The 22,902-nt window shown below is 42.2% G+C and overlaps 1 long non-coding RNA gene across 1 annotated transcript in view; it reads right to left on the reverse strand.

Moving 5' to 3' along the window:
* Nucleotides 1-6,396, reverse strand: part of LOC144988172 (uncharacterized) — a 75,654-nt gene extending 69,258 nt beyond the window's left edge. Inside the window, exon 1 of the long non-coding RNA XR_013652005.1 lies at nucleotides 5,954-6,396. This is a non-coding gene — a long non-coding RNA (uncharacterized LOC144988172). The remainder of the gene's footprint in view (nucleotides 1-5,953) is intronic.
* Nucleotides 6,397-22,902: the final 16,506 nt, after the last annotated feature.

Below are 22,902 nucleotides of genomic sequence, written 5' to 3' on the forward strand. Positions count from 1 at the left end.
GAGGAGAAGCACTCAAAGCTGTTGAAGGCTTCTTCTACAGAGACTCTGAAAATGCCTACAAAGGGGCATGGAGAGTTTTACAAGAACGGTATGGAAATCCGTTTACCATTCAGAAAGCCTTTAGAGATAAACTCACAAGATGGCCCAAAGTAAACGCAAATGACCCTCTCGCACTGAGAGAATTTGCAGATTTTCTTCAAGGACGTGCTGAAGCAATCCCATTTGTAAAAGGATTAGACATCCTAAATGACTGTGAAGAAAACCAAAAGTTACTCAAACGGTTACCAGAGTGGATTGTATGTAAATGGAGCCGTATCATTGTGGAAGAACTCGACATTTCTGGAAATTATCCTGACTTCACATGCTTTACTGAGTTTCTCAACAAAGAGGCTCGTATAGCTTGCAACCCTGTTGTCTCACCACTCTTGATAAATTCAAAGCCCCCAGATGAAAGGCTAATAAAGAGAGCAAGAGCCTTTAACATAAAGGTGCAAAAAGGGAACTCCACAACACAAGAAAAGGAAATGTTCAACAGCAAACCAAAACTACCCTGTTGTGTGTGTAAAGATATGTCACATGGCATTGCAAAATGTCCAACCTTTTCTACAATGGCCATGGATGAAAAAAGGGCATTTATCCGTAACAATCACCTGTGCTATGGGTGCCTGAAAAGAGGACATTCCAGTAAAGACTGTAAAAGAAGACACACCTGCTCTACATGCAGTCGTCGCCACCCCACCTGTTTGCATGAAGACAGGAGACAAGTTCCTGTAGAAACAACCAAAAATGACTCCACGTCCACAGAACAGAATGCAAATCAGGAAACACACAAGGCGGTGTCTCACACGTCAACACAATCTGCTTCTGCAACCTCAAACATTGTCCCAGTCTTTGTTTCTACCGTACAAGATCCACAACAAGAAGTACTTACATATGCAATACTCGACACACAGAGTGACTCAACATTCATATTAGATGACCTAGTTGACAGACTGAATGTAAATGGACAGTCGGTAAAACTGAAACTTAGCACCATGACAGCTATCGACACAATAATAGCTAGTAAAAATGTTCGTGGACTACAAGTTAGAGGACTCAACTCTGACAACTACATTAACCTACAGCAGGCTTATACTCGTGACTTTATCCCTGTGGACAAGTCTTACATCCCGACAAAGAAAACAGCATTGCTGTGGCCTCACCTTAAACATCTGGCAGATAAGTTTCCCCCATTACAAGATTGTGATGTGGGACTCTTAATTGGATATGACTGCCCAGCAGCACTTGTTCCTCTTGAAGTGATTACCGGTGGAACAAATGAACCATTTGCTCAGCGATCTGAACTGGGATGGAGCATTGTAGGTTCATCCAATCCTCACCTTGACAGGCAAGGAAGCCAAAACTTTGTTCACCGCATTACAGTGAAAGAAATTTCCCCTCCATCAGCCACTGACGTTCTGAAAACCTTGGCAGCAGACTTCATTGAAAGAAATGATGACAAAAATGTTTCCCAAGAGGATATCCACTTCATACAGTTCCTTGGTGACAACATAATTCAGAAAGAGAGTGGAAATTTTGAGATGCCTCTTCCTTTCAAAGGTAACAGTCCACCCACTCTACCAAACAACAAGAGACTAGCAACAGTACGTCTTCAGTGTCTAAAGAAGAAGTTAAAGGCTGATAAACAATATCATAACCAATATAAAACTTTCATGGAAGAGATCATAAGCAAGGGTTATGCAGAACCTGCACCTCTAACACCTTCAGGTGAAACAGAATGGTTCCTTCCTCATCATGGCGTCTACCACCCCAGAAAGCCAGATAAGTTGAGAGTTGTATTTGACTGTTCAGCCAAATTCCATGGCATTTCACTCAATGACACTCTTTTGACCGGACCAGACCTAATCAACCCTCTGGTGGGAGTTCTTTGTCGGTTCAGAAAAGAAAATGTTGCTGTCATCTGTGATATAGAAAGAATGTTTCACCAGTTCTTTGTTGCCCCTCAGTCCCGAAACTACCTTAAATTCCTTTGGTGGGAGGGAGAAGATTTGGATAGAGAGCCCAAGGAATACAGAATGGCAGTTCACCTTTTTGGTGCTGCTTCATCTCCAGGATGCGCCAACTTTGGTCTGAAACACCTGGCACAGCAACAGAGAGCCAACCTGCCATCAGCATCAAACTTTGTTGAAAATAATTTTTATGTTGATGATGGGTTAGCCAGTGTTCCGACAGTGGAAGATGCCAAAAGGCTAATTGTTGAGGCACAAGAGCTGTGTAGGAGAGGAGGCTTACGTCTCCACAAATTTAACTCCAACAAGGAAGAAGTCCTTGATTGTGTTGACCCATCAGAAAGGGCTACAACTGCATATACTCTAAAATTAGATCCAACTCCATCAGAGTGTGTGTTGGGCATTCAGTGGTGCAGAAAAAATGACACTTTCAGCTTTGATGTATGTTTAAAGGCCCAACCTGCAAGACGTCGTGGTGTGCTATCTGTCATTGCCTCTGTTTATGACCCACTCGGGTTCATCGCCCCATTTATCCTAAGTGGAAAGCGCATCCTCCAAGAACTATGTAATAGAGGTATTGGTTGGGATGATCCTCTTCCTGAGGATTTAAAGCCAAGGTGGGAGGAGTGGACAGATAGTCTTCACAATTTGAAAGAGATTAAAATTCCAAGATGTTACCACCCACATGACTTCCATCACTTGGTCAAAGTAGAGTTGCATCACTTTTCGGATGCCAGTACCATGGGGTATGGTGCATGGTCATACCTCAGGTATGTGAATGAAAACGAAGTCCACTGCAGCCTAATAATGGCTAAGGCAAGAGTAGCTCCCACAAAGGTTGTGAGTATTCCAAGACTGGAGCTTACAGCTGCTGCAGTTTCAACAAAATTAAGTGCAATGTTGAAAAGTGAACTGGACATGAAAATTGATGGAGAATACTTTTGGACAGATTCACAAGTTGTACTGGGGTACATCAACAACGAGGCCCGTAGGTTTCATACATTTGTTGCAAACCGCGTCCAACTCATTAGAGATAAATCAGATCCCAGTCAGTGGCATTACATTGAATCATCAGAGAACCCGGCTGACCACGCATCCAGAGGTCTTGATGCTTCACAGATCACTACAACAAACTGGCTCACAGGACCACAATTTCTCTGGCGAAGAGAATTCTACCCCACAACCATCTCAACAACAGAGCTACTCATTGGCGATCCAGAAGTTAAATCAATTCAGACATTGGTGACAGAAGCAAAAACCTCCAGTGACATTCTTGCACGTTTAGGTCGATGTTCTTCATGGATGAAACTCCTTAAAGTGGTTGCAAGAATCAAGAGGTTGAGCTCTAAACAAAAATCATATAGTGAGCATGTTAGTGTCGAGGAACGTCAGAGAGCTGCAACCGAAGTTATCAAGTTGGTTCAAAAGGAAGCTTTTCAGCAGGAGGTGAAACTGCTTACTGAGAAAAAGGATCTTCCAAGGTCAAGCCCACTGTTTCCCCTGGATCCTGTCATGTTTGAAGGGTGCCTCTGTGTTGGCGGAAGATTAAAACAGTCATCTCTCAGTAATGAAATCAAACATCCAGTTATTCTTCCAAGAAACAGTCATGTTACCGATCTCATTGTCTCACATTATCACTCCAAGATTTTCCATCAGGGTCGCAGTCAAACTCAAATGGAGCTTCGAGCAAATGGATTTTGGGTTATCGGTGCCAGCAAGCTTGTTGCTAAAATCATACATGACTGCGTGCTATGCAGAAAATTCAGACGACCTACAGAGTTGCAGAGAATGGCAGACCTTCCCAAAGAGAGGGTTGAAGCTTCAGCTCCCTTCACTTATAGTGGCATGGACTGTTTTGGGCCATTTCTGGTCAGGAAAGCTCGCAAAGAATACAAAAGATATGGTCTGATTTTCACATGTCTGTATTCAAGAGCAGTTCATCTCGAAATGCTTGAAAACCTGTCAAGTGATGCATTCATTAATGCTTTGAGATGTTTCATCAGTCTCAGAGGTGCTGTTAGACAGTTGCACTGCGATCAGGGTTCGAATTTTGTTGGGGCCAGAAATGAGTTCAAAGAGTCACTAAAGCAATGTGACACCAAGTTGCTAGAAATTTTCTTGTCAGAGAAGCAGTGTGAGTTCATCTTCAATGCACCTACTGCCAGCCATGCAGGCGGCGTTTGGGAACGTCAAATTTGCACCATCAGAAATGTGCTGAATGCTCTTCCTGCACAATGCCCAGGTCGACTTGATGATGCTTCACTCAGAACACTATTCTATGAAGCCATGGCTGTCGTAAATAGCCGTCCTTTAACAGTGGATGGGATCAATGATCCAAATGCACTAGAACCTCTAACTCCAAATCATCTTATGATGAAATCAAAGGTTGCTCTCGGACCCCCTAGATTATTTGTTAAAGAGGATTTGTATTCATCGAAGAGGTGGAGGAGAGTCCAGTTCCTGATTGAGCAGTTTTGGAGTCGATGGAAGAAGGAGTATCTCATGGCTATAGCAACAAGGCAAAAATGGCACAAACCCAAACGCAATCTCAAGGCAGATGACATTGTCATCATCAAGGACGACAATCTTCCTCGAAACAAGTGGCAGTTAGGTAGAGTCATTGACACTGTCAAGGATAGTGATGGCTTAGTTCGAAGAGTCAAATTACAGCTTGGACAGCGTAAAGATGAGAGTAAACTTAAAACTGTTTCTAAACCCACAGTTATTGAACGACCAGTTCATAAACTGGTAGTACTCCTTGAGAGTTAAAACATCATAGATGATGCATCTGTATGTCAAAGGTTATACTGTAAGATATATCTTTTTGTTTGTTTCTCTTTGTGAAGCACAGTAATTCAAAACAGGAAATTCTGTACAATTCATTTCGTATTAATGTAACCTTAGTTCATTCATTGTAACAGAATTTGGTGGGAGTGTAAATGACAGAAAATATTCTTTTCTATATGTGCATTATAGTTAATCTGCTCCCTTTTGTGGCACCACAGCGCCTCCCTGTGGTCGCTTTTCTTTTGTGACATGCGCACTTCCTTGTTCAGTGAAGCACGTAATTTTCCTTCCTTTCTCTTGTTCGCTACACACGCACATGGACGGTACGCTGGCATGGAGTCAACATTTTGAGTTAGTACCCCCTTTGGAAGCGGAATGAGGTACAAATATTGATGCTGTTTTTTCGGTTTTTGTATTTCTTTAAGTAAATGTGAAATTGTTTATTTTAATTTATGAAAATATGTTTCGAAGGTCCTTAATTGGTGGTGCACAACGTGTTGGTGCCTGTTGTGCTAATTTTGTGAAGCTAATTTTGTGAAATTTGTTATAAGTGAAACTTTAATTTCTTTATTGTATTTTTCTTTAGTTTTCACGGATGCATAAGTACACGTGGTGCTTTGGATGGTTGTGACAAGGACCAATAAAGTACGCACCTGTTGAAGCTCGAAGCGACTCGTCGTTTATGACCAAAGAGGGGCCGCTATACTATCTTTGCTTAGTAAAGAGTTAAGTTTCGGTTTGACGTGACCAAGCTGCCATCAAACAGCTGCTAAATGTCCTTTGGTTGTCTTTGGGTCTGAGTTGAACTTTTTAGCTTTCAGCATTTTTTAGTCTTCAGAAAACTTTTCGGAATCCAAAGTTCCAAAAATAAAGAGTCATTTTTTAGTGACAGTTTTTCATTTCTAGTGGTAAATGAATCTGCATTTGTCATTTCTGGTTTCAGTGACTGAATGATGCTCTGACCAAACAACACTTTGTGTGTTTTTGTTGTTCTAGTGACATTCAAAGGAAGTGTCTGTTCTAGATTCAATATTTAAAGATCTGTTCTAACTATTTTCTTCATGGCTGCAGACAGAAAATCTTCCAGTGAAACATCAGAAAGTTCTTCACCTGATCCGTTCTTCTCATCCTTCAGGGAGTTCAGCTTCTTTACTGACCTCAGAGTCTGCAGTCTGCAGTCTGGACTCTCCAGAAAACCACACAGATGAACAACTCCTGAACCCTGCAGGTTCCTGTTGTAGCTCAGGTCCAGTTCTGTCAGATTAGACGGGTTTTTCTTCAGAGCAGAGACCAGAACTTCACAGCTGATCTTTGACAAACTGCAGCCCCACAACCTGCAATGAGACAGAAAAGTGTGTTCAGGAGCAGTGATGCAGCTGGAGGTCCAGGAACTTGGTCCATTCAGTCAGGTGGGACCCGCCCTGATGACAGACTGACAGATGACATTTTCACTGTTTGATCATTTCTTTGGGATTTGGACCCAAAAACATGATCAGGAATAAAAATGACATAGATTAGAAATGACTAGAAATGAAGTTCAAACAGACGGAGAATTGAAATGTCATTGATCATCAGGAATTATTCATGACTAAATATTTACAATCCAATAGATTTAAAGCTTCCATTTATAAAATGTCAGATTTAAAAAATAAATAAAGAAACACAGGCTGTGTCCTAATATTTTTTTTGTATTTTTTATTTTTATACTTTATTGACAAACAACATAATACAATAACAATGTGAATGTCTCAGGGGAAATTGAAATGTGTACATATTGCAGAAAATAAAGAAATAAAACAAAAGTATATAAATATATATATACATACATATACAGCATAAGACAAAAAGAATCATTACTTCAAAAAAATCTTTAGGGGTTTAATAAATTATAAATTATTCAATTATTAAACAAGTTCTAATTGCTTTTTGGTTTTGCAGATGGTTGATAATATTACTGTACTGATTTATTTCACTCAAAAACTGCTGGAATTTAGGTTTGGAGTTTGACCATTTGGCTTTATGGATATGAAATTTTGCCAATCATAAAAACAATTGTGTAATGAAGTTACAATCTTTGTCTACTTTGACATTAAGGTAGCCCAGAATAATGTCTTTATCTAAAAATATAACAGTTTGTTTAGTTATATTTCCAATATAGTTTCCCACTTCAATCCAAAAACATATTTGTATGTCTGCAGTCCACAAACAATTCAATTCAATTCAATTCAATTTTATTTATATAGCCCAAAATCACAACAACAGTCGTCTCGATGGGCTTTGAAGTAAAACATGGACTCAAAAGGATCATAAATACAAAGAGTAAATAGGAAATTGCTAAAATAAACTAACAAACTGACTAAGCTATACTAACATCTCTGCCCTTAGACCCCCCTTCGCGGTAAAACCGGATTCCGGAAAAAAATGAAGAAACCTCAGGGGTGCCCACATGAAGCAGGGATCCTCCCCCAGGACGGACAGGCGATTTACCAGAACTCATAGAGAAGAATTAACTTATCTAACTCTACATCTACATATTTAAAGTCCAGCAGACGAGCTTCATCCAGCCGGGGTTGGGGACAGTCAGGGGCGCGAGTCGAGCCGGAGACAGAAACCACAGCCAGGTGTAGGAACAGGAGCAGAGACGAGGTACACAGTCAGGAACAGGAGCACGGATGGGCCAACTGGAGTCTGGAAGCACTCCCCAGGAGGGGAGAGGGAAAGAGGGACAATACATGAATCGTACTGCACCAAACAGAGGCATGTAAAACTAAATGATAAATGATGATCACAGATAGAGAAGAGAGGAAGTGTAGAGGTAGATGAGAAAAGAAAAGTATTGGAAAAGGACAGAAAAGAGGACAGAACCCCAGTGCACCATAGTTACCCCAGCTTCAACTTCTAGCAGCCTTTTAAAACAAAAAGTTATTAAGTTTAATTTAAACAATTAACATTAAGTTAAATAATCTCTGAATACTAACTAGTCTGACAATAAGCCTGTCCAAATAGGAATGTTTTCAGTCTAACTTTGAATGTAGAAACTGAATCTGCCTCTCTTACGTGAGCTGGGAGCTTATTCCATAAGACAGGGGCTTGGTGGCTAAACGCTCTACCTCCGACTGTACTTTTACTAATTCTAGGAATCACAAGCAGTCCTGCATTTTGCGAGCGAAGTGTTCTGATTGGATGGTAAGGGACTATGAGGTCATTAATATAGGACGGGGCCATTCCATGTAAGGCCTTATAGGTTAACAGGAGGATCTTGAACTTGATTCTGGAATCAACTGGGAGCCAATGGAGCAAAACTAACACAGGAGTGATGTGATCTCTTCTGCTAGTTCCTGCTAACAATCTAGCTGCTGTGTTCTGAACAAGCTGGAGACTTCTTAAGGAACTCTTAGGACACGCTGCTAACAAGGAGTTACAGTAATCCAGCCTCGACGTAACAAATGCATGGATGAGTTTTTCAGCATCACTCTTAGAAAGTATATTTCTGATCTTAGTAATGTTCCGCAGGTGAAAAAATGCAGTTCTACACGCCTGAGATATGTGAGCCTTAAATGATAAATCCTGGTCAAATAAGACCCCAAGGTTTCTAACTGTGGAATTGGGGGCTGTACTTACACCATCCAGGGAGACTATCTGATCAGACAGAGCATCTCTGAGGTTTTTAGGACCTAGTTTAATAACCTCAGGTTTTTCTGGGTTCAAGAGGAGGTAATTAATTGTCATTCTGATAGTTAGCATAAGTGGGAGGGGTTGCTTCATTCAGTCTAACATGGTCATCCTGTTGGAGCCAAGTTTCTGTTAAGGCCAGTAAACTAAGGTTGTTATCATTAATTAACTCATTGACTAAGAGGGACTTAGAGGAAATGGATCGAATGTTTAATAAACCACATTTAATGACATCATAATTCTGCTTGTGAGAACTGCTGTCTGTCACTTTAAGGTTTCTATGACACGCTCCTTTCATTTGTCTTTCAGCACATAAGCTAAAGCTAGGACCTGCTTGACTTTCCCTGCATGGGTTTTGCACCAGCACTAAGGGAGGCTCAGAGGAGCGTTTTACACTGCTGCTCTGTGCCCGGGTCTCGTCTCTGGGTTGTCAGGTTGACAGACTAAGGCTAGCAGAAATGTTTCTAGAAAGGAGAGCGGCACCGTCCCGGGTGGGATGGACACCATCTCTCCGCATGAGACCGGGCTTCCCCCAAAACGCGCTCCAATTATCCACAAAACCAACGCCGTTTTCTGGGCACCATCTAGAAAGCCAGCGGTTAAATGATGAAAAGCGGCTGTACATTTCATCACTGACTAAGTTCAGCAGGGGACCAGAGAAAATTAAAGTGTCGGACATCGTCTTAGCCAGTTTACACACCGAAGCTACGTTTAACTTAGCCACCTCTGACTGTCTCCGTCGGGCATCATTACCGCCTGCGTGAATCACGACTCGACGGAACCTGGACTTACTCTGAGCTAACATCCTAAGGTACAGTCAGGTAGCCGCTGGGAGCTCCACGTTTCTAACTTCAGAAGAGCCTATAACCAGAGTTGAGTGTTCAGCGGGTGTGTCGCTGAGGGGGGAGAACCTATTACTAACGTGGAGTCTCGGGTGCTCTAAGTTTTTGCGCTTAGCACTATGTTTTCTCCAAACCGGTACAAACTTCTGACTGTCTCCCGGCTGCTGGGAGAACGCTGGGGTGCTAACTGGGTTAGCCCTGGTAGCGCGGCCCGCGCTACGAGTAACGACCTGGCTAGTCGGCTTAGCTTCCACTGTGCGGAGCCGCGCTTCTAACTGCTCTAGCCTGGCCTCCAAGTCTAACACAAGACTACACCTAACACACCTACCGCTATCTTCACTAAAGGAGGTAGGATCATCACTAAACATATGGCACATGGGGCAGGAGAGAGGGGGAAAGGTGGAAGGAGTGGTGGCCATGCTAGGTTCTAAGCTAAGGCTAGCGGTGTTTAGGTAAAGAGAAGTGGTTTATTTAGCAAAATGAGAAAGTGAACAGCAAGCAGTTTAACAGTAGTGTATCGGTACTAAAAGGTGCTAGAAGTGAATATTAACCCAGATAACCCTTAGAGTAAGCAATAGTAGTCAGGCTAATGCCAAACAAGAGAACAATAGTCAAGCACGACTAGTGCTGGGAAACGCTCACCCGGAAATGACGTCACAGGACAGATGATAAATAGTTTCCTCCTGAGTTTCACAGAATGAGCAAGACAGGTCCATATCCACAACAAATCTACTCAAAGTTTTTTTGGTAGGATATATGCAATACAATATTTTGAAGGACACCTCTTTTATTTTGTTATTTAGACAGTATTTATTACTAATAGTCCAAGCATATGTCCAGTTAATGTCCACAAATTTGGACTCCCAATAAAATTTCCTAGCAGGTAAGGTTGTGGTATGTAAAAGATTTCTTATTTGCTTATTGGAAACTGAATTAACACAAATATCCACATTGTCCAAAAAAAATGTCTGAGTTCTTAATTGAGTTGTGTTATCAATTCCTTTAAACAGTTGTAGCAGACTGGTTGGAATGGCATCTAACACTATTGCATATTCTCTTGGTGGAACAGGAATACAGCATTTTAAGAGAAATTCTTCATACGTCAGAAGATGTCCATGAGAATTGAAAAGTTGTCTGATTAAAATAATATCATTATTATACCATCTAGGAAAAAAAGTAATGTATTCTTGTATTGTACCTTACTGTTATTCCAAATAAAACAAGTTGTTGGAGAAAAATTATGTTTACAAACGAGTTTCCAGGCCAGCAGGGCTTGTTTGTAAAAGTTTGAAAGTTTTGTGGGTAATTTTTCAATTTTATAATCACATTTTAGCAAAAATTTAATGCCTCCCATTGTGTCAAATATATATTTGGGAAAAACATTCCAGATATTGTCTTCCTCTTTCAATAACTGACTTAATCACTTTATTTTAAAAGAGTTGTTTAAAGTTTCAAAGGTTAATACATCCTTGCCCCCATATTTTCTGGTGTTACACAAAACATTTTTCCTTAGGTAATGACATTTTTTTCTCCAAATAAAATGAAATAATGTTTTGTTTAATAGGTTACAGATGTGTTTTGGCATTTCTAAAGACAGAGACACATAGACAGATCTAGAGATTCCCTCAGCTTTAGATAACAGAATTCTACCGTTCAGAGAAACATCTCTCATTAACCACATATTATATTTTTTGATAATTTGTTCAGTTATTGGCTTGAAATTAACATCACTGCGATTCTTTTCATTTTTATCAATAATTATACCAAGATATGTAAGTGAAGTTTTAACTGGAATACCGTTGATTTCTGGTGAATCACAATCTTTAAGTGGAAACAGGACAGATTTGTTAAGGTTCATTTCTAATCCAGAGACTCCAGAGAAGTCCTCGATTCCTTTGACTGCATCTGTTATTTCATGTTTATTGGCCAAAAAAATGGTTGTGTCATCTGCTAGTTGAGAGAGTTTAAATTCTCTCCCTAAAGCTGTAATACCACGAAATTGACATTTTTTTTTAAATGAAGAGCCATAACCTGAGAAACTAGAGCTTAAATTGCTTATCTTTTGATTTCTTCATCATTGTTAGTTTAGATTTTGAAGTATGAATTTAAAAAATCTTCACAGAGAAAGTTTTGCTGTTGTTTCAAGGCAAAGGGAATTCCAAGTTTTAAGAACTCACAGAAGTTTCTTACATGCGGTCGCGGTCGCCATCTTGGAACCCTGGCTGTGTCCTAATTCCTTACTCCTTTTTATGGAGGACTGTGTCACTGATTTGGGGGAGGAGTTTAACAGGAAACCAAATGGGGGGGGGGTCGGTCAGGACACAGGGAGGAGGAGAAAGAGATGTGATCCACTTGGCAGATGTTCCACATTTATTCTCATTATGAACATACACTCCTATAATATGCTAAATAGAATTCAATCTGCTTTAGTGCAGGAATATCTAGTGTTCTGGATTCTAGAAGTAATTCTAACATCATGATCACTACTTTTATTTAAACGGTGAATATGACGTCATTGATTTCACAAAGTGGAAATCTGATTGATATGAGTGTTTAGTGATGATCATTTATGAATCCACTGAGTTAAACTGAGGGTAAAAACCTGGATGGTGTATTTAAAAATAACATTTAAATACTTATTTTTTTAACAAAAATGTGAATAATTCCACATCCTAAACTATAAAACCCTCCAATTTAGTGTAAATGTATCAGATAAATGTCAGCAGTTCTCCTAAAACATCAATGTCTCCTTTTAGTCTCTATCTAAACTAAAGAAAACTCTGGTTTCCATCCAAATGACAAATCAATGTCTCCATCAAAGTTTCCCACATATAACCACCTTTAGTTTCTAACAAAGTAAAGCGCAGAAGTCCAAACCATAGAACATGACACCGTTTCAGAGCTTTTCTCACACACACAGTCCAGTTTAGTCCCGGTTCCGGCACCTTCAAGCCCCGAAAAAGCCTTGCAGGCCTGTTGTTGCTCTAGGAAAACATGGAGTTTGTTGCAATCATCCAGTCAGATCCAGAGAGAACAGAAAGACCACGACTCCGCTAAGTTCCATGTGACCAGCGTGATGCACGTTACACCACAGCCTCCACTCCCACTCCCATCCAGAAAACAGCTATTCACCCGCAGTTCCTCCACTCACCAATCGAAGCTCATTTTCTGATCCAAATGTGTCTACAAACACACTGGAGGGAAAAGTCACCATGTCACCATAAACTTTATTAACAAATACTGAAGATAAAAAATACCAAACATGAACACTCCACACTGTGAGCAAAAGACAACATGAACAATATAAAAAAGGTTATAAAAACTACACTCTAAAAAATACACTAAAGAAATCCGTTAAGGTTTCCAAAGAGACCATGTTTCTATGGAGTCCCAAACTGTTCATAAATTATTAAATAAATATGACCTTGAACAATCACACAATCAACCAATAAATCTCTCATAAATATATCAAAAGATCATGAAATGTTGAAAAACCTGCACACTGATTTTAAATTAGTCATTATATTATCAAATATATTGGAACAAACACTACTTAATTTAAATAATGTGTGTTATCAAAAGCTCTTTTGGATTCTTCAAACACTGTTTAAACAGAATCACATTATTATTCAAAACAAAAATACATCTGTAGAACTTTTCCAGACATAAATTTAATTTTCTTAAATCCCAAGTTTCTTTTTTTCTCTCCCTTTTTTTCACAAGCGCGCGCTCATACAAGAGTCAATGAACTGTCCACGTGAACGTGCATTGCAGCCTCTGTCAGTCCAATAAATCCAACCAAAAGAAAGCCCCCCTCCAAAAAATAAACTGGTATACCAGAAAAATAAAAATATGTTTTTGGGTACCCAAGACGGAAAAATGTGTCGATCTCACCAGCTGGACTCTTTGATGAGCTTCTTTGGAAACGCGCCCACTCACGGGATCGCGCACGGCCCTCCCCTCTGCCTTTTGAATAAATCTCCGGTTTCTTCTCCCCTGTCACTCATCTGGACTCCACACAATGTTGGTGGGTTAAATCCAGCAGCGGGCCAGGAACATCAGATATTTCGCAAGTCTTTTGTCACGGGAGAAGAGCACGGCGGCAGCTGTCAGCGCGTCTTTCACCTTCCTTCTTCCCTTTTGCGCACCTGTTCTCCCCCCATTTAATAACTTTGGGGCGTGACTGCCATGCGTCAGGTGAACCGTCCATAACATAAATGAAGAAATCCATGCAAATCATACAAAGACCACATCCAGAAATGACAGTGGATAACAATTATTTCTTCACAAAAAAAACACGTTAGTCCCCTCATATCACAAACACAGGTAGAACTAAGGTTTCTTTTTTTTCCCATAGTCATAATTTAAAAGTTAAAATTTAAGATTTAAAACCTGTTCATTATTTTAAAACAGCATTTTAAAATATTCCTTTTAATCATGTTGAATATTATTAGAATTCTACATCTTTTTTTTTGGAACCTCTGATTTCTTAATCAATATTTTCCAAAGTATCTTTGTTTTTATTTCATGTTGCTGTTTTTCACAATGACTTATTTATTTCATGAAGAGCTTTTTCAGCAGAATGAGTCTGTCTGTCAATCAGTGAAAGTGGGCGGGATCTAAACACACATTGGCTGATCCCTGAAATGGACTCGTGTTCCTAGATACCTGCTCTGTGGTGTTCCAGTCAGAGAGAGGACAGATTTCTGCTGACCCTGTCGGCTCCAGGGAGGCGAGCTGACAGCCAGACAGAGACCAGAGAATAAGCCTGCTCGGGACTCCTGAACCTCATGATATGTTTTTATTTTCATGGAGACAATATTAATAAATCAGGTCCTCTGCTTTTATTTTTCCCTCTCGGGTTAAAGCGGGACAGCTAGCTTTAATCTCAGTCAGAGAGATGGAAAACCGCTACAGCAGCCGTCATCCAGGGAGCTGAAGCTGAGATGATGTCATGAACTCCAACATGGAAACAGGATTACCATGTAGAACTATTCAAAATGAAAACCTGATCTCTGAACATTCTCCATGTCTACCATGTACATGACATAAACACAGACACCGCTCCATGTGGCGACCAGGCTACAAAATTAGCTGGTAGCTCCTCCCACATGCGGCCCGGTGCGTTCACTGACCTCCAGTACATAGAAGATTAGCAGAACTCCAACGGCCACCCAGCTGAACTTTGACCACTACTATATGTTCATGAGAAAATAAAAACCACCGAACGGACCCTAAAACCACCAAATTATTACCAATTGATGACAACTGGACTGAGAAACGCATGCAAAAAAAGAACAGCTGATACAAACAATTCTTAATAAAATAGAACTGTTGAAGCAGAACTGCGACAAAAAAAATGTAAAAATAAACTAACCCGTATCATGAGAACATGCAAAAAAGACTATTAAAAAACCACTAAAGGGTTCTGGAAAGTACTGAACAGTGTCATTAGAAAACACAAAGAGAAAACAAATGACCCAGACTCTGTAGTTGGTAAAAATGAGATGTGCAATGATATTCAGGACATGACAAAGGAGTTTAATGAATATATGTTAAAAATAGGGCCAAAGTTAGCAGATGAAATAAACTGTTCAAAAATATGAAGAGAAACAGTCGAACACGGCATAAAAAGAAATCCAAACTCGTTGTATTTGAGACCCGTGGAAGTTAAAGAAGTTCAAGAAAGCATCAACGAATTCAAAAACAAAACATCTACAGCAGGGGTCTCAAACTCGCGGCCTGCAGGCTATTTGCGGCCCCCAAGACGATTTTTGCGGCCCCCGCCTTAATATGAAAGTTCAATGTTAATGCGGCCCGCCAGTTTGTATGAATGACATCTTTTCAGTTTTGCTGAAGAACCAACCAATCACAGTGGTGTATATGACTCTTGGGGGCGGGACATTGACCGGGCTTGAAAGCAGGAGAACATTTAATTCAGGAAACCTGACCGCCCCCCCCCTGGACCAAATTAAGGAGTTCCTTACTTTCCTTTTTAGAACGTATCTAAATACATACAGTCAGTACTGAACTTTTCTCTGGGCCGCACAGACCCGGAGGAGGGTTGAAGTTATGGTTACGGTTACGTGCGTGCGGCGTATTAACCCCAACACGGGTCTCTCCGCTCCCGCAGGAGGAGGTGGGTCACTGCAGAGAATAAATGTCCCACACCTACATGGGTGACAGCTAACGGGGCTTTAGCATTAAACAGGCGCGAGTGACAACACGATGTAGTATTAGACGCACTTAAAACACGCGGAGAAAATGCAAAGATAGACGTGAGATGAACCAGCCTGGATCCGCAAGGGGGAAAGGGGGGGGGTGAAACGAAGGAGAAGATTCGTTGGAATTTTCATCAATCGTCTCGTAACTTTTCGGGCACCAACGGCCAGCTACTCTGGACAAAATGTTGGAATTAGAAGTTGTAGATTTTGAACGGCGTGCGCGTGGCGAGCTACCAACCGTTGCCATCTTGGCTAGCTCGCACATTTTTCATCGGAATGTCGTGAAGAGGAAATATGCAATTCCTTGGCCCGCGCTGAACAAAACGATGCTACGCACGACAAGATCGATAAAGGAATGTTGGCGTGGTAAGCAAAAAACCGTCGCAAAAAAATGTGCCGACTCGGCAGAAACGAAATAATTCGGAACTTTTTTTTTTTGAGAATCGACTTACGAAACCAATATACCCTTGTCCGCGATATCCAAAGGACGTTTTGAAATCATTTACGGGATGGTGACACGACTTACGGTTTGGCGGCCATTTTGTGACGAAATCTGCCATTTTGCGTTTTCGTGTTTTTACACAATATGGTAAAATGAACTTTTTTTCGAGCGATTTTCGCGAAATTTGACTCACATGTTGCTAGAGCAAGTCCACAACTACCTCTGGAGTTTCGTCCACCTTTGACCTCGGGAAAAGGCCGCCATCTTGAATTTTCTATAAAAAACGCCTTTACCCCCGGATTCAATCATAAACTTGTCGTTGGAATTTTCCGCGATCGTCTCGAAACTTTTTGGGCATCAACGGCAAGCTACTGTGAAAAAAATGTTGCAATTAGAAGTTGTAGATTTTGAACGGCGTCCGCGTCCTATTTTTAGTACTATTATTACTATTATTATTACTATTATTATTATTATTATCAATATTACTATTATTATTATTATTATATATATAATTATTTTTATTTATTTATTTATTTATTTATTTTTGGATTTAATCTATTCTGGTTTATTTATTTATTTATTTATTTATTTTGGGGGGGGATGGGGGGCCCTGGGGGGGCGGTGTGCAAGTCCTTGGGGAGGTCAGGGATTGGATGGTGGGGCTGGACTCCCTGCCCTCCCGCTCTGGCACCGGGACCCTTCCTTGCTGGCATTCTCTCGGCGCTACGGGGCTCTCGCCTTATCTGCGGCGGGCTTGCCGCCTCTTGGCTGCCCGGCCGCCCTGGAAGGGGGGGGCGCCTACCGCGGCCGGCTGGGGGGTCGGTCGCTCGGGGGAGCCTCTCCCCCGGTTGTGCCCATCCGCCTGCTCCTCCCCACCCTCACCAAAACAGATGTTGGATACAGGCACATAGGGCTCCGGGAACTGGATGGGTGGGCTATGCTGGCGGGGCTCACTGGGGGGGTAACTCTCTGGGGTCGCGTTGGCACCTGCCTTCCACCCCGCTTTTTACTTGCTTATTAGACACTCTGATTCATCTAGGGCAGGGGTATTCAATTAAAATTCAAAAAGGTCCAGTTACTAAAATTTTCTCCCAGCAAAGGTCCGAATCTTATGTTGTCACTTAACATAATGTACCCTCATGTTAATAAAATCAATAAGGCACATACATTTTTTTATATAATTTATTGTTACATTTCAACTGTTTTCAAAGTAATATGCTTTTATAATACCGAAAAGTCTGAACTTTTATGGCACTTGAATGGAAAATAATACTGAATGGAAAACAACACTAAAATTATTCTGAATAAAATAAATAAAAAGTGCAAACAGAGCTTTGAGCAGCCTGAACTTAGGGCCTATTTCAAGTAATGTAAAACATTCAGAATCTTTTGAATAAAATAAAAGTGCTTTTAATCTTCAAAAAAAAAAAAATTAAAAAGACATTTGAGCTCCCACCTTTTTAAAACATGAACTACATTTTAGATAAAATAACACAGGAAACTTTTCAAGTAAAATAGAACAGGGCAGAATTTACTGAATAAAAAAGTGCAGAACTTTGAGTAGCTCCCTTTTTCATCTCTCCTTCCAAACTTTCCCTACTCCCTTTCAATCTATTTTTCCTAGTGAGAGAAATGGGCATGTAACTGTCCTGCCAGCAGTTTCTGCAGCCGCATTTCAGCACTCCTTTACAACTGTCATATCGCTGAATGCTTTCTTGTGTTGCGCCAAAATCCACGCGATCTTTAACGAACACTCATTTGCACGTTGCTGCCCGGTAAATGCATGCGTGATGACATGAGTAGACCTGTCATACTGTGCTTTCAATTCTCACTCACTACGGACTTCTGCGGGTACATTTCCTCAAACGACCCGTGTTTGGTCTCATGACGCTTAACGTTGCCACTTTGATTAACGCCACATTTTCACAGCATATGAGACACAAAGGTTTAGAACTGGCTGCAGGCAGAATAAACATGTATTTGTCCGTCCATTCATCTTTAAAAGTTCGGTTTTCAGCATCTACAATTCTCATTTTTGAGCAAGCCATTTTCTCTCATCTCCTCTCTATCTCTCTCTCACACTCGACGCTGTTGTTGAAAGGTAAACAATCGATTTGATTGGCTTGGCTATTGATGACGCTCCTGTCACAATTACTAGATTAGCTGCCCATGAACAAATGATTAATATTTTTTTTAATATCAAATCCGGTCCGGGCAGACTCGTCACTCGGTCCGGACTCGGACCGCGGTCCGCCATTTGACGATGCCCGATCTAGGGCCTTGTGGGAAGGGTCTGGTGGAGGGGGGCACGGTGAAACATCCGTGCTCATCTTTCACTGACCCCCCCACAATTTTAACTTCCACTTTAGACACACACACTGCATGTTAGCAGCACATACACAGCAAATACACACCACTCACAGAGGAATCCCGGAGTGGGGGTTCTGCGGCTTGGCAGCGGTGGGGCCCCCACACTGGAGACCTCCTATTTTTACCTGCAGCACACACACAGCACTGCCACACCTCCATACATGGGTGGGGCCGGGGGGGGCGGCCGGTCTTCACCCGCCTGGTCCTCTCAGGGCGGCCGGGCTTGGGGGTGATGGATGCAGTGATGGTCGGGCGTACGGCGCTGGGGGTCGGTCGGCTGGGGGGGGGGTTACTGCGTGGCGGCGGGGGGTGGGGGAGTAACCAGATGATTGTGAGTATGTGTGTGTGAGTGCATGGGTGGGACGGACCTGGGGGCTGGCTCGCTGGACCCTCTGGGGCTTTCCATCCCCATCACAGAGGGTAGAGCACTTAAAGGATTAGGGAGGGGGGCTCAGATAATATGGGGGGGGGTTGTAGTGGGTAGGGTTATGGGGGGTGGCTGTGGGTGCGTGGCGATCTCTAGGTTGCTCGGGTCGCGTGCCCTGGCTGGCTCGCGGACACGGGGCACCGGTCGGGTGGTGGGCGGCTCTTGGGTTCTGGGGCCCTGGCTTCATTCTTGGCCCTTGTCTCGGCGTCCGGTGCCCGGCGGCCCCCGTGGCTGCCGCCTGGTACGGCTAAGTGCTCCTGTCCTGTGGCCTGGGGGCCAGACACCGGGTTCGCTTATGCCTCTGGGCGCTGGGGGGGGGCCCTGTAGGGGGGCCTTCTCTGCGCCTAGCGGGTCGGGTGGGCGGTCCCCGCCTCCCCCCCTCCCGGGCTGCCTGGGTCCGGGTGCTGGGTGGGCCCCTGGCCTTGGGGGGTCTCTCCTCCTCTCTCCTGGTCTGGCTGCTCTGGCTGGGTAGGATCTGGTTCCCCACAACACAAGGTTCACTTCGGCAGCATGCATGTATCTCCACCCCCCACGTGCACGTGCACACTGCCACACTGCTCCGTGTCTGCTTTATCCCTCTTTCTAACCTACAGTGTATTGATGGACAGATATTTTCCACTCATCTTCGTGTCATACTTTTACCCATGATGGAATATTTGTCTTTCCAGCAGATCTAGTATAATTTTTACAGCTTAAAAGAATAACTTATCCAAATCAGTGCTTGTATCCCCCCCTTTTTTCACCTTTCTTCTTTTTACTCTCTTCCACTCCCCCCCCCACACACACACACGCACACACACAATTTTTTTCCCTCTTCCTCCCCACACACACTAAATGTAACAAATAAAGAAATAAATAATACAACAAAAAGGGTTTAATTCAATCTACACTCTGGCTTCTAAAGTTCTATAACCTCTTTTTGTGATAGTAAAACCTGTCCAACACAAAAGGCCTGCAGCTTTAATCTGTTTGCTAAGTTGTTGGACAGAACAAGTGAAAAAAAAGAAGAAAAAAAAAGAAAAACAAAAGAATTGATAAACCCTGAAAACGCCTCTGGTGCCAATGTTGTCTACCAACAGCTCACTGACTTTTCTTATTAAACAATTTATTTGCTGTTTTCCAGTCAGGTTTTAGACCCCATCATAGCCCAGAAACTGCTCTTATCAAGGTAACCAACGACATCCGCCTGAACACTGAGTATGGCAAAGTCACTGTCTTAATCCTGCTAGACCTGAGCGCTGCCTTTGATACTGTTGATCATGGGATCCTTTTGCACAGACTCCAAGGCTGGGTTGGCATCTCTGGATCTGCCCTAAGTTGGTTCAAGTCTTATCTAGAAGACAGGAAATACTTTGTTGAAATTGGGAGTTGTGTCTCAGACTACATGGGCTTGAATTGTGGTGTGCCCCAGGGATCGATCCTGGGACCCATTCTGTTCAACCTCTACATGCTGCCACTAGGGCAGTTAATACGCAGTAATAACATTTCTTATCACAACTATGCAGATGATACTCAGATATATGTGTCACTGACAACAGGTGATTATGGGCCAGTGGTTTAGCGGCTGCGGGCTTATGAGCCGCTAGAGAGGCTGTGACAGGTCCTGTTTGCGACGCGCTCCACAAAAAACTATGACCATGAAATCCACTTTGCTTGTGTGTCGGGATTTATTCCACTTCGTTGCCACAGATGACACATATGATACGATCCATCATGTGGAGTTCATAATCAAGTATAAAGGCAATCAACAAAAAATACTGGGCCCTGTGCACCCTCTCTGTATCAAACGAACAAACCAAACTAACACAGGTGACAGGTGTGCCTAAATGAGATCTTAACTAGTCACGTGACCAAAAAAGGGAATTATATACAAACATGATAATGGCGCCTACAAGTGGATTCACTCAGCCACTGCCTCCAACAGATCAGTGCGTGGATGCAGAACAACTTTCTCCAGGTAAACTCAGACAAGACCAAAGTTATTATTTTTGGCCCACAGAAACAAAGAGAAAGTGTCAGCAGCTACCTTCATTCTCTGTCTCTTAAACCCTCAAATCAAGTCAGAAATCTAGGGGTAACAGCCATATCAAATCAGTAACATCAGCTGCATTTTACCACCTGAAAGACATTGCCAAAATCAAAAACATAATATCAAAGCCAGACCTGGAGATACTTATTCATGCATTTGTCTCCAGCAGGTTAGACTACTGTAACGGCCTGCTCACCGGCCTCTCCAAACGAGCTGTAAAACAGCTTCAGTAAATCCAGAATGCTGCTGCTGGAGTCCTGACCAGAACCAGGAAGTATGATCACATTAGTCCTGTGCTCAGGTCTCTGCACTGGCTCCCTGTACCTCAAAGAATAGACTTCAAAGCAGCTTTGCTTGTGTACAAGTCTCTCCATGGCCGAGCACCAAAGTACATCTCTGACATGTTAGTGCCATATGAACCATCTCGTACTCTGAGGACCTCAGGGGCCGGCCTCCTGTTGATTCCCAGAGTCAGAACTAAACAAGGGGAATCAGCGTTTCAATATTCTGCAGCTAAAATCTGGAACAGCCTCCCTGAAGGCGTAAGACAGGCCTCTTCTGTGTTCATGTTCAAATCTAGACTTAAAACATTTCTGTTTAGCCGTGTATATGACTGACAGGTCCTATCTGCACTTTTCTTTCCTTTCCCTCCTTTATTTTTAAATCAATTTTCAAATATTTTCTTTTCTTTTAAAGTAAATTTTACGTTGATTATTTCTATGATGTATTGTGATTTTAATGCATTTTTCTGTTTTGTGAAGCACCTTGAATTACTTTGTGTACGAATTGTGCCATACAAATAAACTTGCCTTGCCTTGCCTTGCCTTATAATCATATGAATGACTTTTATAAGTAACATAATCTGCATATATTTTAGATAACTGATCTGCATTTGCCATGTTGATTTTTAAAATAGTTATTTTTTACATAATAATTAACTAATTCATCTTTGTCATGTGCTTTATCGATACCTTATGATTCTTAATTCTGTCTGATAAAAACTAGGAACCGGATATTGATAAATCATGTAATACAATTATAGTATAACGGGGTGGGATTATATAAGTTCACTTCCTTCCACTCCCTTTCAAGCAATATTAATTAATATGTCTAATTATCCCAAGTTTGATTAGTTACTGTATGAATGTACAACTGATGATTATATTGTTATATTTTCAGTGTGTCTAAAACTAATGTTGTTTTTGCCCGCACGTGTTTAAAGTTCAATCCCCGTTAGCTGTCACGCACGTACGTGGGGGACATTTATTCTCCTCAGCTGACCTGACTCCCGCGGGAGTGGTGAGCTGCCGTAACAGCCGTGCATAAACCGTTTGATGCGCCGCCGTAACCGTAACCAAAACTTCACCTTCCTCCGGGTCTGTGTGACCCAGAGAAAAGTTCAGCACAGACTGCATGTATTTAGAAAATTACGAGCGAATAAATACGTTCTAGAAAGTAAAGTAAGGAACTCCTTAGTGTGGTCCGGGGAGGGAGGGGGCTGTCAGGGTTCCTGCTTTCAAGCCCGGTCATTGTCCCGCCCCCAAGAGTCATTTACCCCACTGTGATTGGTTGGTCATCTCCGCGCACGACAATGAAAAAGTGTCATTCATTAAAACTGGCGGGCTGCAGTAACATTAAACCTTCATAGTAAGGCGGGGACCGCAAAATATCATCTTCGGGGCCGCAAATAGCCCTCGAGTTTGAGACCCCTGCTCTACACTAGCCGCAGGTCGGAAGAATGAATCAATAGTTCGCTTGCTCATAGCTCAGACGCACATATCAGGTTGTGACTATATTTGTCTCCGTTTCCTTCCCACAGATGTTTACGCGCGCGCGATTATCTCTAGGCCCCGCCCCCTCCACATATTTTAGCCACTTACAGTGACTTATTCTTCTCACACGCATTGGCCGCCTCACAGACGGGCATCATGAGTATGTGCGCGAGTGTGTGTGTCTGCCTGCGTGCGTGTGCGCTCGCGTCTCAGATTATTTCATTGATCATTGACGTGCCCCTTCCACATTTAATGTATAAAAAAATACGGAGGGTGGGGGAGGCAAATTTACTGGTCGCACATGTGCGACTGGATGTAAAATTCAGTC

Source organism: Oryzias latipes, chromosome 2 (assembly GCF_053564925.1).
Source record: "Oryzias latipes strain Hd-rR chromosome 2, Olatipes_Hd-rR_3.1".
Taxonomy (NCBI): domain Eukaryota; kingdom Metazoa; phylum Chordata; class Actinopteri; order Beloniformes; family Adrianichthyidae; genus Oryzias; species Oryzias latipes.